This window comes from Vombatus ursinus, unplaced genomic scaffold, assembly GCF_900497805.2.
Source record: "Vombatus ursinus unplaced genomic scaffold, bare-nosed wombat genome assembly UNPS02014839.1, whole genome shotgun sequence".
Classification (NCBI taxonomy): Eukaryota; Metazoa; Chordata; class Mammalia; order Diprotodontia; family Vombatidae; genus Vombatus; species Vombatus ursinus.
Window position 1 is genome coordinate 1,155,456 of NW_020954617.1, and position 15,581 is coordinate 1,171,036.

Sequence of the window (15,581 nt, forward strand, 5' to 3'; positions counted from 1 at the left end):
GCTGAGCCTTGAGCACTCTTTTCCAAGAAAAATTGCTTTTCTGTTGCTGATACATTTATTTTGGCCTAGAACAAACTACAGTGAAGGAAGGAAAAAGAATAATGTTTTTTTATCTGTTGGCCTTCTTGAGAGCATTTTTTAGAAACTCTGTCATGATCCTCTGGGTGAGGAGGGAGGTAAGCTCTCTATGACATCATATTCATCATCCTGAGCTATCTAACTTCAACTATCTAAATGGAATCATTTATGTCTGCTCTCAGCAGACTGCCCAATATCTTTCATACTTGTTTGCAACTTTGAATATTTTACTGACAATATGCTACCAACTCTTCCTTGCAGAATTCTGAGTATAGTATTTATATTCAGCAAAACTTCCCACCTGCTCACACATTTAATTTTATTTTCTGTAGATTTCATATTTTTTCTCTTTTGCTGTATTGTTTAAAATAATAATAATAGCTAATATTTATCATAGTACCTTAAGGTTTGCAACATACTTTATAAATATTTTCGCATTTGATTCTCACAAAAATCCCTGAAAGAGGTGTTATTATTATCCTTATTTTACAGGTGAGGAAATTAAGGTTAGAAGAGGTTAAGTTGCTTATCCAGTACTACATAGCTAGTAAGTATTTCAGGCAGGATTTGAACTTAGGTCTTACAGATTCCAAGTATAGCATTCTTTTCAATGTACCACCAAACTGTTTAAAAATGTTATTATGAATAATATTTGAATCTAGAGTCTTGGTGACAAGTCTCTAAACCATTTTGTCTCCCTGGGTATGACACACCTCCTTAAATAAAATATATTTATCATCCCAGAAGGCCTAGGTAGTAGATAGAAATGCTGATAATTTAAAAGGTGGTAGAATTTGGAATGGGCGCGTGTGTGTGTGTGTGTGTGTGTGTGTGTGTGTGTGTGCGCACGTGTGTGCACCAGCATGCTTATCACCCAACTTCATAATTCCTCTATCAAACAGTTTGTACCTAAATACTGGAAGTATTTGTTTCTTACATAACCATTAGGAAGAATATCTGTATTTTATGCAGCTCTAGGCAGATCATGGGTGCATCTGTATAGTAATTATTTTTCTTTACATAATAACATTTTTATGAGAGGCAGTATGGTGTAGTGGTCTCTAACCTTGGAGTCAGGAAGACCTGAGTTCAATCCCTGCCTATGACACACACTAGCTGTGTAAACACTGGTAATTCATTTAAGCTTTCAGTGCCCCAGGCAACTCTCTGAGACTATACGTTTATGGAAGAGTTAATGATCTGAATCAGTGGTAGGTGTTCCCAAAGCTATGAAATCACAGATCAGACAAACACACATACACACAATATTAGCACTTTTAACTTTTACAAAGCACTTTTCACATATTGTATTTGATCTTCATAAAAACTAATATAAGGCAGGTGTTGGTGGCATTATTATTCCCATTTTACAGATAAGGAAACTGAAGCTGAGAGATAAAAAGTGGTATGTGCACGGCTAAATAAGAGTAAGAATTAACACTCAAATCCAGTGCACCTTCTGCTATACCATATTATTGCACACAAACACATACACACACACACACACACACACAAATATACATATACCCTTGTATATGGGATAGCCTCAGAGTCTTTTTAGCTATTTTAGCTAAAGCAATTTTGGCTATTAAAACATATTTGTGTGTGTATACATAGACAAAACATAGAATATGTGATATAGCAAAACAATATAATACAATATAATAAACATTATACAAAAGTATATCATAGCATAATGTAATAAGATATGATACAACAACATAACATAACATCAGTATAGTAAATATAGTATAGTGTGATGTGATGATATAATATAACCTAGTATAGTGTGATATGATATGATATAATATAGTATCATATAGTACAGTGTAATGTGATATAACATAGCCTAACACAATGTGATATGATATATGTGATATAGTATCATATCGTATAGTGTGATGTGATACAACACAACAAAGCATGATGTGACATGACATAACATAACATCAATCTCCTTATAGTCTTATCTTAGAATAAGAGACACTGACAGTCCTTGGTTCTACACAATAGTGGATGGCTCGATAGCCACTAGCAATGTCCACATTTGAACCCAGGGCCTCTGTCACCAAAACCTAGTGTGCTTCTCTACTCTACTGCACTGCTTGACAATGACTAATGATAAATTTTGTTTTATCAGAGTCCAGTTCCAGAAAAGATAAATTCAAAGAGAAAACATCAGTAAGGCTCTTGGACGGGTTGATGTTTCACTTAAAACACAGGTGACTTGGTTATATGACAGTTAAAGAAAAAGACTGGAGACTGGACAAGGGCCTACAATGATGGGCAGTGTGAAGGCACAGAGAGAAGGGAAATGGAGGGAGACTGGCATAGGGGACAGTGTGCTGGAACTTGTAGTAAGGAATTTCTAGGCTCAAATCCCATCTCAAATCCCACACTATCTGTGTGACTGTGGGCAAGTCATTTAATCTCTCTGAGCATCACTGTCCTCATCTGTAAAATGGGAATGATAATGCCTTAGCACCTAGTTTGCGGGACTACTATAGAATTTAATTCAGATAATCTATATACTGTGTCTAGCAAAATATCGGTATGAGGGTGTGAAGTACAATAGAATGAACACTGCCTCTGGACAAACAGGACTTGGGTCCTCAAGTGCCACCTCTGACACTAACTTATGATGCTGGTGTTAATGCATGACTTTGGGCAAGCTGCTTAACTCCTGAGGCAAAGCTTCATATTGGTATTCTCATGATTCAGAGATATAATTCAAAATAATGGAAGAAAAGGCCCTATTTAAGCTTTTTTTTGGGTGGGGGGTGGAGAAGGGTCCTTTATAGGAAGGTCTGTTGACAGACCTTCCTGATCTTCAGCTTTCTTGAGTCCTTTAAAACTAAAGCAACAATAAAATGATGCCCTAATTTCATGTGCTTCATCATTTACTACTGTTTACTAGTAGTATTTACTAGTCTATCCAAGATGCTATGAATTTTTCAGAAGGTGATCAGGCCTTTTAAAAAAATTACATGTTCTATAGCTTACTTAAGGTAAGTTTAATGACTTCTTTAGCTTTTCACTTGTAACCTTTTATTAAATGATACTCATTGCAAAAAAAAAAAAGCAAAGCTATAATATTCTTCCAGTGTCTAACTCCCAAAGTTTTAGTCAAATCTAAATGTCAATCAAAATGCATTTTCATGTTGTGATATTTGTAGATGTTTTCATGCTTATTTTATGGCCCCAGACACCACAAATGATGCCCTGTTTGAAAGTGGAGTCTTCAGAACTGCACATGCAAAATTATGTTTCCTCTCAAGCTCACAAAAAAAGGGTGAATGATTCACACCAGATTCCTTCTGCCTTGGGAAAGAAGATCTGGTTCTTTACAGTAAGGACGGAAAGTGCTCATTTTTGTTACCTGGAGCTCATTGGGAGCCTGTTATTATGTTTCCCCTGCAGTCCTCAAGGCTTATTGGGAGTGAACTATGTCACAGCTGAGATGGGGCTCTAACAAGTTTATTACAATATAGACCTCAGCAGGCCCTCTCCCAGAGCCTGTGATAGAAGAAATTGCTGCAAAGTCTCTCCCTATAAGGAGAAGCTGGAGACATCAAAATGGGTAAGTTTCATAGAATTATTGTTCCAGAACCTCCCCAACTCATGTTTTCTGAAAGGTTAAAAAATCAGGAGGAAGGAGATACAACTGGGATCAGTCGAAATAGTGTGATTAGCTCATAGCCCTGCCCCAAAAAGAATGCAACCCCTTTTGTTGATGATGCTTAAAATTACACTACAAATATCCATTCCTTTGGTATAAAGCTTTGAATGCTATTCAAAGCAAATCTCCCCCTGGAGAAAAACAGTTTTAAGTTCTTATTAGTCATTCACTCTTTAGTGTGAATCTGTTCCTTGATACTAGCTTTTGATAGAACTATTAAACAGAACTCATTATATTTCATCCAAAACCTTCAGAAAATTCCTATTTGGAAAGAGAGCACCACTATCTTTTCAGTCACCCAATTTTTACTTTACACTAGTTTGAGAAAATCTGGTTGGTTTTCATTTATAATTTTTTAAATATGGTATCCTGGTTTTGTTTATTTGGTCATAGTTTTCAGGAGATGTGATGATTTTAAAATTTTCCACTTTAACATCTTTTTCAAATTACTTGTTATTTATAATAGTAGGAATCTTAAACTTTCATCTTTTTTCAGTTTTAAAATTTTTGTTCTAATGCTTCGTCTCATATAGTCATCGAGTTAGGTTTTATTTCTGTCATAGTTTTCAGGGGATTTGTTTCTTGGGTTAAGATGTTCTACCTTCTGTGATAAATTTTTTCTATTAATTCTACCACCTTGAACTCTTATTTCACTCATTATTCTATTCTTTAATGCCTTGATTAATTTCTTCTACATATTCTTATAGTCCTTGTGGCCACACCATTTTTTTTTCTCTCAGGCTTGGATGTAGTTGTTGTGGTGTTACTCTCTTCTTCTGGGTTTACTTCTTGGGTATCTCTTGTTTGACCTGTACTTCATAATAGTGATCAGTGTCTTCTTCTGTTTACTCATATTTCCACCCTCAGTTCCTGATTTGGGTTTTTGTGCTGAGGTCAGGCTCTACCCTTTCCCATCCTTTTGGATTCAGGCCCATTTTCTGGGTTCTTACTGCTGGCTCCTTACCTACCCTGATGTATCAGTACTCAAAAATACCAGCAGGCTTCAATGTTCTTGATCAGGGCTTTACCATTGGCCATAACTAATAAGGGTGCAACTATGGGATTCCACTCCCACCTCCCACCACATGGCCTCCCTGATCTAGCATTACTGAAAGATTCCAGTCTATCCACTTGAGTTAGCTTTCATGATGGGGCAACTTCTTTCAATGCTTGAAGCATCTTCTTGTCTTTTTGTGCAGTCCTGGCCTGGATGAAGTAGCTTATTGATGGTTCTCTTTGGACATCTTGATCATTATTTGACCTAGTTCCTTTTTTAGATTACTGCTGGAGTATATGTGGGAGAGAAGGTCTGCTCTACCACCTTTTGTGCCAATATCTTAGATAAAAGTGCTATTCTGAATAATATTTTTAAATAATGACTTTAAGCTGTCTCTTCAGATAACAATGTAAGCTCCTTGAGGGCAGGAGCTATTTAATTTTTGTCTTTGTAAGTGGTTATTAAATGCTTACAGAATGACTAAAAGGGAGAAAGTAAAAAGAAGAGAGTGAATAAGAAAAGAGGAGTAGGTTAAGGAACTTGAAGGCAGAAATAAACTAGCATGCTTCACATACTTACAATTTTGCTAGGACTCAATGGCTATGTAATTGTGACAAAGATGTTATCTGTGTGTATGTCCATATTCCCTTAGCTAGATAAGCTTCATGAGAGCAGTTCTTCACCAGTACCTCGATTCCTTGCTCTCTCTCTTTACTCCCTAGAACTTCTAGCAGTGTTTTCAACATGGTAGGGCTTATTAATTGGTTGCATGGTTGAATTTAATCTATTTGAATAGTGAGATTCTAGTGTATTCAATAACTAAGTGTCTTTCATTCTGTAACTAAGAGACTAATAATAATGAATTTCTGCAGTGACAGGAACTAAATAGAACACAAAGAACCCTGTATTAAAAGCAGTCTTTGAGACGAAGCATAAGATGCCCAGGAAAGAAGAATAGAAATAGGAACCAAAAATATCATTAGCCTTCCCAAATCATAGCAGATGATTCTCTCCCTCATAATAACTTCACTGTTTGAGCCTCATTTCCTCTACACAAATGCAGATTCTTCACTTGGAGCCTGAAAGAAGCTTTTTATTTTCTTCAATTCTTTCTTGACATACATCCGATTTTCCAAGATCAAATTAAATTTTTAAAAAGAGTGGAATTAAATTCTTAGCCCACCTAAATTTTGTTTTTTAAGTTGCCCAAAGCTTTTACAAAGATCTGTGATTCTTAAATTTATATTATGATTGGGACACATTTTGATAAATTAGAAATGAATCAAAACAGATCCATAAGTTTTAGAGATTTTATTTGGAGAGGTTGAACAGATTTAAATATGTGGAATCTAAACACAAAGTCTTGTAATCCTGGTGGCCAGCACATAGTAGCTGCTTAATAAATGGTTGTTGATTGACTAAATACAATTATACAATAATCAAGTAGTACAACAATTTTTCATCAGACAAAATTAACGTCCAGGGAATGGATGTGACTTATCTGAGATCACAGTAGGTCAGAGAGATATGCCTCTGACCCAGGTATTTATTAAGAAGTTCAATGTTTTTCCCACTAACCCACAAACTTGGCTAAAATTATTCATAAAACATTATAAAATATATTTTTTAAAAAAATATCTGTTTCCAAAGACTTGCTACAGCCAAATAATGATGCTTTTTGTCAGGCTTTCTTCTTATTATTTTGCTCCCATTTTGTTCAATTATTATTTACCCAAAACTTACAACCTAGTCTTTATGATTATGTAGCTTGTTCTTCAAAATATAAAACATAATCCAATAAATATTTTTGAGTACCAACCATAAGCACAATAATAGATTGGGGTGCTACCTGGTATGTAGTAGGCTCTTAATAAAGGCTTGTTGATTATGAGATATACAAAAAATTCCCCTGATTTTGAGCTTAAAATTTAATAGGGATGACAAGGCAGGCTTTGAGTTAGTAAGATAATCACAATACAAAATAGAGTTTAATGCCATATGAGGGTACAAAGTGATGTGTGAATTCAGAAAAGAGACTATATTATTCGAGAAAACTTTGTTGAAGAGATGGCATTTGGGTTGGGACTTGAAATGTGGCTGAGATTTCAAAAGACCAGAACAGATCAATGAATTGAGCATGCAACTAAAAAAAAAAACCAAAAACTCAAAAAAGCAACAAATCAACAAACATCAAGAAAAAATTAGAAATTCTGAAAATCAAAGAGGCAAATATATTGAAAAGAAAAAAGTAAATAAAATTAGGAATTTGTTTTTGAAAAGATCAACTTTAACTAACTAATCCTAACCCTAATGGACACCAGCTAATTTGATTTTTAAAGGAAGGAAATCAAATCACCAAAATGAAAAAGGAAAAATCACAACATATAAAATAGGAAATAAGAAAAATTGACAACAAAACTATTTTACCCAATTACGTGGGAGCAAAACTGGTAATTTAAAATTGGAGCAGAGTGAAATGAGTAGAGCTAGATCCTATATGATGACCATAATAATAATAATATGATGGAAAGTAATTCTAAAGATCTCAAAACTCTGACTAAAGTACTGACCGACCACTCATAAGCTAAAAAATCTGTCATTTTTTATAATATTGGTACATGTATCCCAGCTTTTGATTGAGAGGTGATGATGGACTAGAGCTAGAGAATCAGACAGGCATCCTCAGACTAGGCCAATAAGTTGATTTGTTTTGTTCGAGCAAATATTTTTGTCAAGAGGGAGCAAGAGCTTCTACTCAGAGTAAAGGAGAGAGATGAGGGCCATGAGAAAACAAGAGTATGAACAAAATGTTTTTGTTTTTGTTTTTTTAATGCACAGAAGGAAAAAAAAGTGTAGAAAGAGACATAGAGTGATTCTGTTCTCAGCTTGTTCAAGTGCTTTTAAGAAAACTCATGCAACAGAAGCTCACAATTTCTTACAAAAGCCTCTTTCCTGTCCTTTTCACCTTGAAATATTTGCATCCGTTGATGCAAAGTACAAGATGAAAGTCCAGGATTAAGTACATGATTAAATTTTTTTTAAAGGGAAAAATTTTTAAATAAATTCTATAAGAATTCCTGGTGAAATGTGTAGAGGGTTTAAATTCACTCAGGCACATAGAATCTGGTGCTTCTAGTAGTAGGCAGAACCAGATACACCAATTATACTGAGTTCATTTTCTATTATATAATGAGATTACACTTTAGTGTGAGTCTCTCATGATTAAAACAAGCAAAAACTTGGGCATTCACCTCCCAAATAACCACCATTTATCACAATCCCCATTTTCACATAAAAGGTTGCCTACAGAATTCTCCTTCATTTCATTATTTGTAATTAGGAGCTGGAAAGTTAAGGAAAGTTAATTATCTTCCTGGCATTTAAATTATTTAAGACTGGCTTTCTTTTCTCACCTGAGAAATATTTATGACTTTATTCAAACATAAATTTCACTCATGAATCTAATATTCCTTAAGTGGACTGAGAATTTAAAAATTCTTTAGCAGTCATTCTTTCTGTAAAATGCTATTAAGAAAATAACTGAAAATGTTTTTAGAAGTGCTACATGATGGATTACTAGTAGAAAATGCTTTTGCTCTATTTCTCATTGTCATATGGAATTAACTTTTAAATGCTTATGTTGTACTAAAATCTTTATCTTCTTCATCTATGCTTTGATGATACAGAGGATGATTATCAATGGTTTCTTAATTTAAGGTGCAACTTGTAGGATGTGGAGTCTTCTCTAACTAGGTCAAAGCTCTAGAATTTCACATCCAAACAATTAATAACAATAATAATGCTAACTGGACTATATGTTCTACTTAATTATTCTTCATAATGCTCATTATACAGGAATAAATAATATTTATGCTACATGTATAATACTTTTACTGTGTATTATATGGTATATTTTTCTTATATATGCATTTACTTAGCATTATCATTATTTAAAGTTAGCATCTATATAGAGCCTTAAGATGAGATAACATATGTAAAGTTTTACAAAGTGTTTTATATGCTATCTCATTTGAGACCATCACATACCCATTATACACAATGGATTATCTCAGGCATTATAAGTTATCTAATGAATTTACCAAAAAATCCATTCTTATTCTTTAGTTCTCTGAGATTGTCAATGTAAAAGGTAATTTTGAAATGAATACATTATAATAGAAACCTGATAGCACAATCCCATAAAATCTTATTAATTTGGCAACATTTTTTTTTAATATTGAAGGGGCTTGTACAAGAATTTTTGGACAGAAATCTGCTGGGTAGTTAAATTTAGAGGACAAACAAGTTGGCATTTTTCTGAGGAATAATGTTTCCAACAGGAGGAAAAATTACATTGAAGGTATATAAAAAAGAAACAAAGAACTTCTTAGAGCTTCAGGGCAAGAGCTAAACAAATTGAATTTGCTCACAAGAAGAGTATAACAGTACCTGTAAGACAAGTTGATGGAATATTTCAAAAGTAGATGATCTGAAAAAAGTCAGTCAACATTTTCATCAAACCAGATGCAAGAAAATGCTGCTTTCACAAAATTGTGAATAAACAGAATATACAGAGGTTGAAAATGAGTTCTGTGGGAGAGCATAAAAAATAGTCAGGTATATTCAAATATTTTATAAAAGAGATTCAAGGATAAGAATCAAAATAAAAGTTCTGGACCAATACAACTTTATGACAGACTTCAAAGCAAGAGAAGGGGAAAAAAACATTCAGGAAGTAACTACAGACTTTTATTCTCAAAATAGTGTGCATTCCTTAACTCCCCTTGTTTCACTAGTTGTTACCATTTGAAGGAAAGCTTTCTTCTAATTGGCATATTATTAATAAAAGATCATATATTTTTAAAGTACTTCACCATTTCCAAAACACTTAAAAATTTTCATTAATTTAATACTTACAACCCTGTGAAAGAGTCAAGGCAAGAAACACAGCTTCCCCTTTCTTAATATGGTAAGAAACTGAAGCTCAGAAGGATTCCATGACTTGCCCCAGGTCACATAGTTCATATGAGGCAGAACTAAAATCTGAAGCCAGGCCTTGTGACTCCTAGTCCAGTTCCCTGGACAATTTTCCCACAAAGCCATGAATATTCCCTCCTTTATCTAAATTTTTGCTTAGACTTTCAATAGGAAATGCTTCTGTCTTTGTCCTTCTGTCTCTACCCCCTCCCTACCCTCTGTCTGTCTGTCTTCTCTGTTTCTCTCTTCCCCTTCCAGGCCAGTCCTCTTGACCTATGTCTTGCCACTGGACCCAGATGCTCTGGAGGAGAGAGTGAGGCTGGTGACTTTGCACAGCTCTGCCTCATTTAAATTCAATTCACTTGCAAGTCAAGACATCACCCTCCTGATGTCACTGGCCCTCTTCCAGAACAAAAGATGAACAACAGCTCATCTCACCTCCACAAACCTTCCTCAACTGCCCTAGCCCAGGAAGATCACGCCTTCATTTCAGGTCCAACAGTCCTAGTCAGTATAATTACTGTTTTATTTGTTTTTACATGTTTTTCCTGTTCCTACTTAGGTCATCAGTCCCCTGAGAGTAGAGATCATAGCCTATATTAGAAATCAGAGTAAACCACTTTTATAGCTATTTACTATGAAAGTTTTTTGCATATAATCACTTACCTAAAATAAGTATGGCCACAAACTCCTCTGCTGATGATAATGACTAGGTGGATCCCACCTAATCAACAACTCATTTCTTCTCACTAACCTCACTCCCTCTCCCACCATGAGCTCTTTAAAGGTTAAGGAAGAAACAGTGGTGACTGAGCCCAAGACTATTTAACTACTCATTATATGATAGTTGCTTTTAAAGTGACTTGAATAGGAAGGAAACAGCATTTACTAAGTCCCTACTATGTGCCAAGCACTGTGCTAAGCACTTTACAAATTTTGTCTCACTTGATCATCACAGCAACCTTGGGAGACAGGTACTGTTATTATGCCCATTCTACAATAGAAAAAACTAAGGCAGACAGAGGATAAATTACTTACTTAGGGTCACACAGCTAGTAGGTATCTTAGACTGGATTTAAATTCAAATCCTCCTGACTTCAAGCCCAGAACTTTATCCACTTGTCATCTAGGTTCTTCTACATTTGATTCTATACAGAATCAAACAGACCGTGTTCCAGGTCAGAGAGAATGGGGGAAAGATTGATGCAGCCAAAAGTATCCCAAATTTCTACAGAGTTTTGAAATGATATGAATTAAAGCAAATATATGCAGCTTTAGTCTTAATGGGAACAAAGGATGATTAGTAAGATATTGGTGCCTACCATTCAATGACCCAGGTGCTACTGTAGGCTGTGGTAGCTTGGGTTGGGAACATGTGAGATAAATTAATGAAGGATGGAACCAGGCATGTAATGGATGGAGCAGCTAGTGAGTAGGTGGAGAATGGTGGTAGCAAGTGGAATGAGGAAGGAAAGATAGATTTGAGAATCATCAGCATAGAGATGGTAGTGAAATCCATGGGAGCTGATAAGATCACACTATACATGGAGATGCGACATGGTGTAATGAAGTCTGCTAGCTAATCTCAGAGTTATAAAGAACTGAGTTCAGACATTTCCCTTAATTAGTTCAAGTTATCGAAACTTGACAAACTACATCCTAGGGCATTGAAAAAACTCATTGATTTGATTGCTAAACTATCAGTGATCTCTGGAAGAATATAATCCAAAAAGTACTACAGGATTAAAAAAAGGAAACCATCCTGAGTTTCAAAAAAGGGAAGTATCTTTCCAAAAAAGGAAAGATTGTGAGTTTAATTGATTCCAGGTTGACTGTACTGGAGCTGACACTCTTCTTTGTGAGCCCTGGGTCACCTCCATCCCATGATGAGGCAGTGGAAAAAAATGTGTCTCTAATTATAAACAGTACTTGATTATCTGCAGTCACTTAGGGCTTGCTATTGATTGAAGAAGTGTGTTGGGCATCTCCCTGCTTAGACAGAATAAAGTTACAAAGAATTTTAGTTTTTTCTGACCTTTGCACTAGTTGAGTTCACCTGTTTTGAACTGGGGCCATTATTGCCAACTACCCTATCCAATGCCTTGCAAGAAAAAGAAAAAAAAATTACAAAAAGAATCATTTTCCATATCTTAAAAGTTTTTGCTATATTTTTTACTTGTGTAAATGAATGCAACTTTCTATACTCACAATTATTTATAGTTCAGCCATATAGGATTCTTTTTCAAAGGTATCTTTGGAAGAACAAAAAGGGATATTGAGTTAGAGGGTTTGGGTTTGAAGCTCAGCTCCTGCCATTTAGTACCTGTCAAACCTTACCTTTGGTTAAGACTTAAACTCCATGGGCCTCAGTTTCCTCAAAATGAGGCAGAGCAGATGACCTCTAAGATCCTTTCTGGCTCCAGATCTGTGATCCTACAACCTAATGATTTATCCAAATGATAAATTCTAAGATTTATCCAAAAAGGAGGATTTAGACCTCAGAGATATAGTTATGTAGATTTTCATCTTTCTGTATTTCCTTGCTTAAAATGTCATTAACAACTTTATCTGACAGTTATTTTCTATCAAAGGGGTCACTTTTATTTAGTCCTCTACCATGTCACTTAGTCTCTCTGAAACTATTTCCTCAGCTGTAAAATGTGGTTAATAATAGCACCTATTGCAATGTTGTAACGGTTGTACAAACTGTAATACGTTAAATGTTTTGTAAGCCACGTTAGCTGCTATTACATAGATGCGGAAGGCAAAGTACATTGTACTGAAAAGTCACGGTTGTGCTTCTAAATATTGAGTCCTCTAACAGAGGCTTATGGGGTGTTCAGGAGGACTGGCACCTGGTGTGAGGTCTTGCTGAGCCCTTTTCAGGGTTGTTTATCCCCCTCTGCTGTCCACTTGTTTCACTCAATTCTCACCTGTGGCTCCAGGAAGCTGTAGTATGCACAGCAGCCACATCCCAGTGAAATCAGCTCAGCAGATAGGCTAAATCAGGTCAAGGGTAACTGACAGGCCTCAAACCCATCAGTGAGTTAGGTAGTTAGAGGGATGTCTACCCTAAGCATGTGAAGACTTCCCCAGGCCACGAAGGTGGCTGAAGCAGGTGCTGTGGACTGCTTAGAGCTTGGTCAAAGATGCCAAGATCATCCACTGCATCCTGAACCATTGTCTTGACTTTGTCTTGCCACTGGACTGAGTGAGTGAGTGACTGGTGACTTTGTACGATTCTGCCTCACTTAAATCCAATTCATGAGCAAGTCAAGATATCACCTTGTGATGTCATTGGTCTTCTTTGAAAATGAAGGACAAACAACAACCAAGTCTATGGCACCATTCTAAGGAATCTTACTGAAAGCATGCCTAGCCTTAAGTTCTAGACCTAGAGTCACCCTTCCTTCCAAATCTTCAGGTCTAATCTTTTATGTGTCACAACAGGTTAATTTAATTTAAACCATGACATGAGACTGTGGCTACTGGCCAAGACTCACCACAACACATAAAAACTATCAGATAAGATGATGAAGCAATTCCTCAAGTGTGGTGTCAGGGTGGAATCTGCAAAGATGCAGTCAGTTATTACCAATCTTTTTGCTGACAGGGTGTTTACCAGCTCTTCTTATCCAAGGCAGGAAAAGCAATTACTTAGCATTCATATGCTGCCCACCCTGAAACAAAGTAATCTCCAAGACCATTTCTTTTATCTTTTTCTTGCCCTTATTCTCTTTACTATGTGAAAAGTCACTAAAATCACATGTGCATTTATTGCTCTTAATTTATATTCAATATGAATAGGCTTCCCTGGCTGTAGTAAATATTAGCAAGATGTCAATAATAATCACATTTTAGTCTTTAGTTGTAAGAAACATACATATTTTCTATCAAAGGAGTCACTTTTATTTAGTCCTCTACCACATCACTTAGTCTCTCTGAAACTATTTCCTCAGCTGTAAAATGTGGTTAACAATAGCACCTACTTCTGCAATGTTGTAAGGGCTGAACAAACTATAATATATTAAATGTATATTTCATGAATGTATATTTCAATATATGATGAATATTTCTGATTCTAATTTTGAAAGATACTGTGAAATAGAAGGTAAAATTTTATACAATTTTCCATCTTGGGAAGGATATGCCTAATGGTTGATTTCCCTGGAAACTGAATTAATTTATCATTACTGAATTAATTTATCATTAAATAATACTATAGAAAAGAGGAAAGCAGACATGAATTGGTTCCAAACTAATTTAATCTATTAGATTTTCAAAGAAATTACATAATCAACATATTCTCTTAAAATACCATAAGCAGAAAAAAAGGAGTTCAAGATAATTCTGATCTAATGAGGGAATTTACTTTAAAACCAGCAACCATCAGTGCAGAGAAAATTGTAGAATTCTTTCATAAAATGCAACTCTGAGAATTATGTTTGGGAATAGTTCATTTAAAGTAGCATGTTTTTTAAGCAGAAATTCTTTTATTTAGTTATTCCTCTACAAAGAAATCATAATTTACTATTCACTCTATACTGAGCTTACACCCTACCATTCAAAGGAACTTGAGTTAATCAAATTTCCTATTCTCACAGCTGTGCTAAAGTCATTGACAATGTTGATACAGAAATTAAAGCAAGTAATGAAGCACAACTTAGTAGTTTTATGAGAAAAAAGAGAAAATCAATGACAGATAAATGGAAAGAGTACAATCACCAAATTATTCTTTTTTAGCTCATACCTCAAATAGCTTATCTGAAGGCATGACAGATAAAATGAAAATGAACTCCTTAAATTTTCTCATTCAGCATCTTTTAAAATTAGTCTTAGGAAGTTTCAAAATGTCCTTAATTTTGACAGGTTGGTTTGCATTTTTAAACGATAAACCCATTTTACCAGTCAGACTCACAGGCAAGGTATGATATGTAAACTGTTACTGTAACTAATAGAAAACAAATTTAAAAACAGTAGCAGTTAAAATGAAAATGTGAAATATCTTGTAAAAATACTAACTAAAATTCCTTACATTTTTGACCCAGGGACCCCAATGATAGTCGGATCAAAGAAAGACATAACGGTCTCATATACACCAAAATATTTATAACAACGCTTTTCCTAACAGTGTGGCAGCACAGACAGAACACTGCACTTGGGGGCAAAAAGACCTGGGTTTGCATTCTGCCTCAGACATTGATGAGCCGTGTGACCCTAGGAAAGTCACTTAAACTCTATAAAATGAGGAGGTTTGACTCAATGACCTTTAAAGTCCTCCTGCTCATTTTCTTAGGATTCTATCATTGGGGAACGGCTGAACAAACTGTGGTATGTGAATGTAAAGGAATATTGCTGTGCTGAAATTATATACAAAGAATGAAGAGACGCATGGGAAGTTTTGTATGAATTAATGCAAAGTATGAAGAGCCAGGAAAACAATATGTACACTCCATCAATGAAAATGAAAACAAAAAACAAAAAATACCCAACATCAACACAAACTGGACAAATGGACCACTGTGTAATTATAATGATCAAGTTCTCTGCAAAGGAGAAAATAAGCCTCCCTTCCTTCTGCGTAGAGGTGAGAGACCATGGATGTGGAACCCTGCAGATATTGTCAGACTTGGCAGACGTATAGGTTAGTTTTGCTGACCTGTTTTTTCTTTTCTTCTCAATTTTCTATTCTTTGTTACGAGGTCTTGGATGAATGTGATACATATTTCTGAAATACTTCTGAATCCAGGAGATCAAAGAGATACATTTAAGCATCTTAGAGAATACAAGGGTTGGCTCTCTGGAAAGTGATATGTTTAGAAATGATATTAATGTAAAAATAAAAGATGT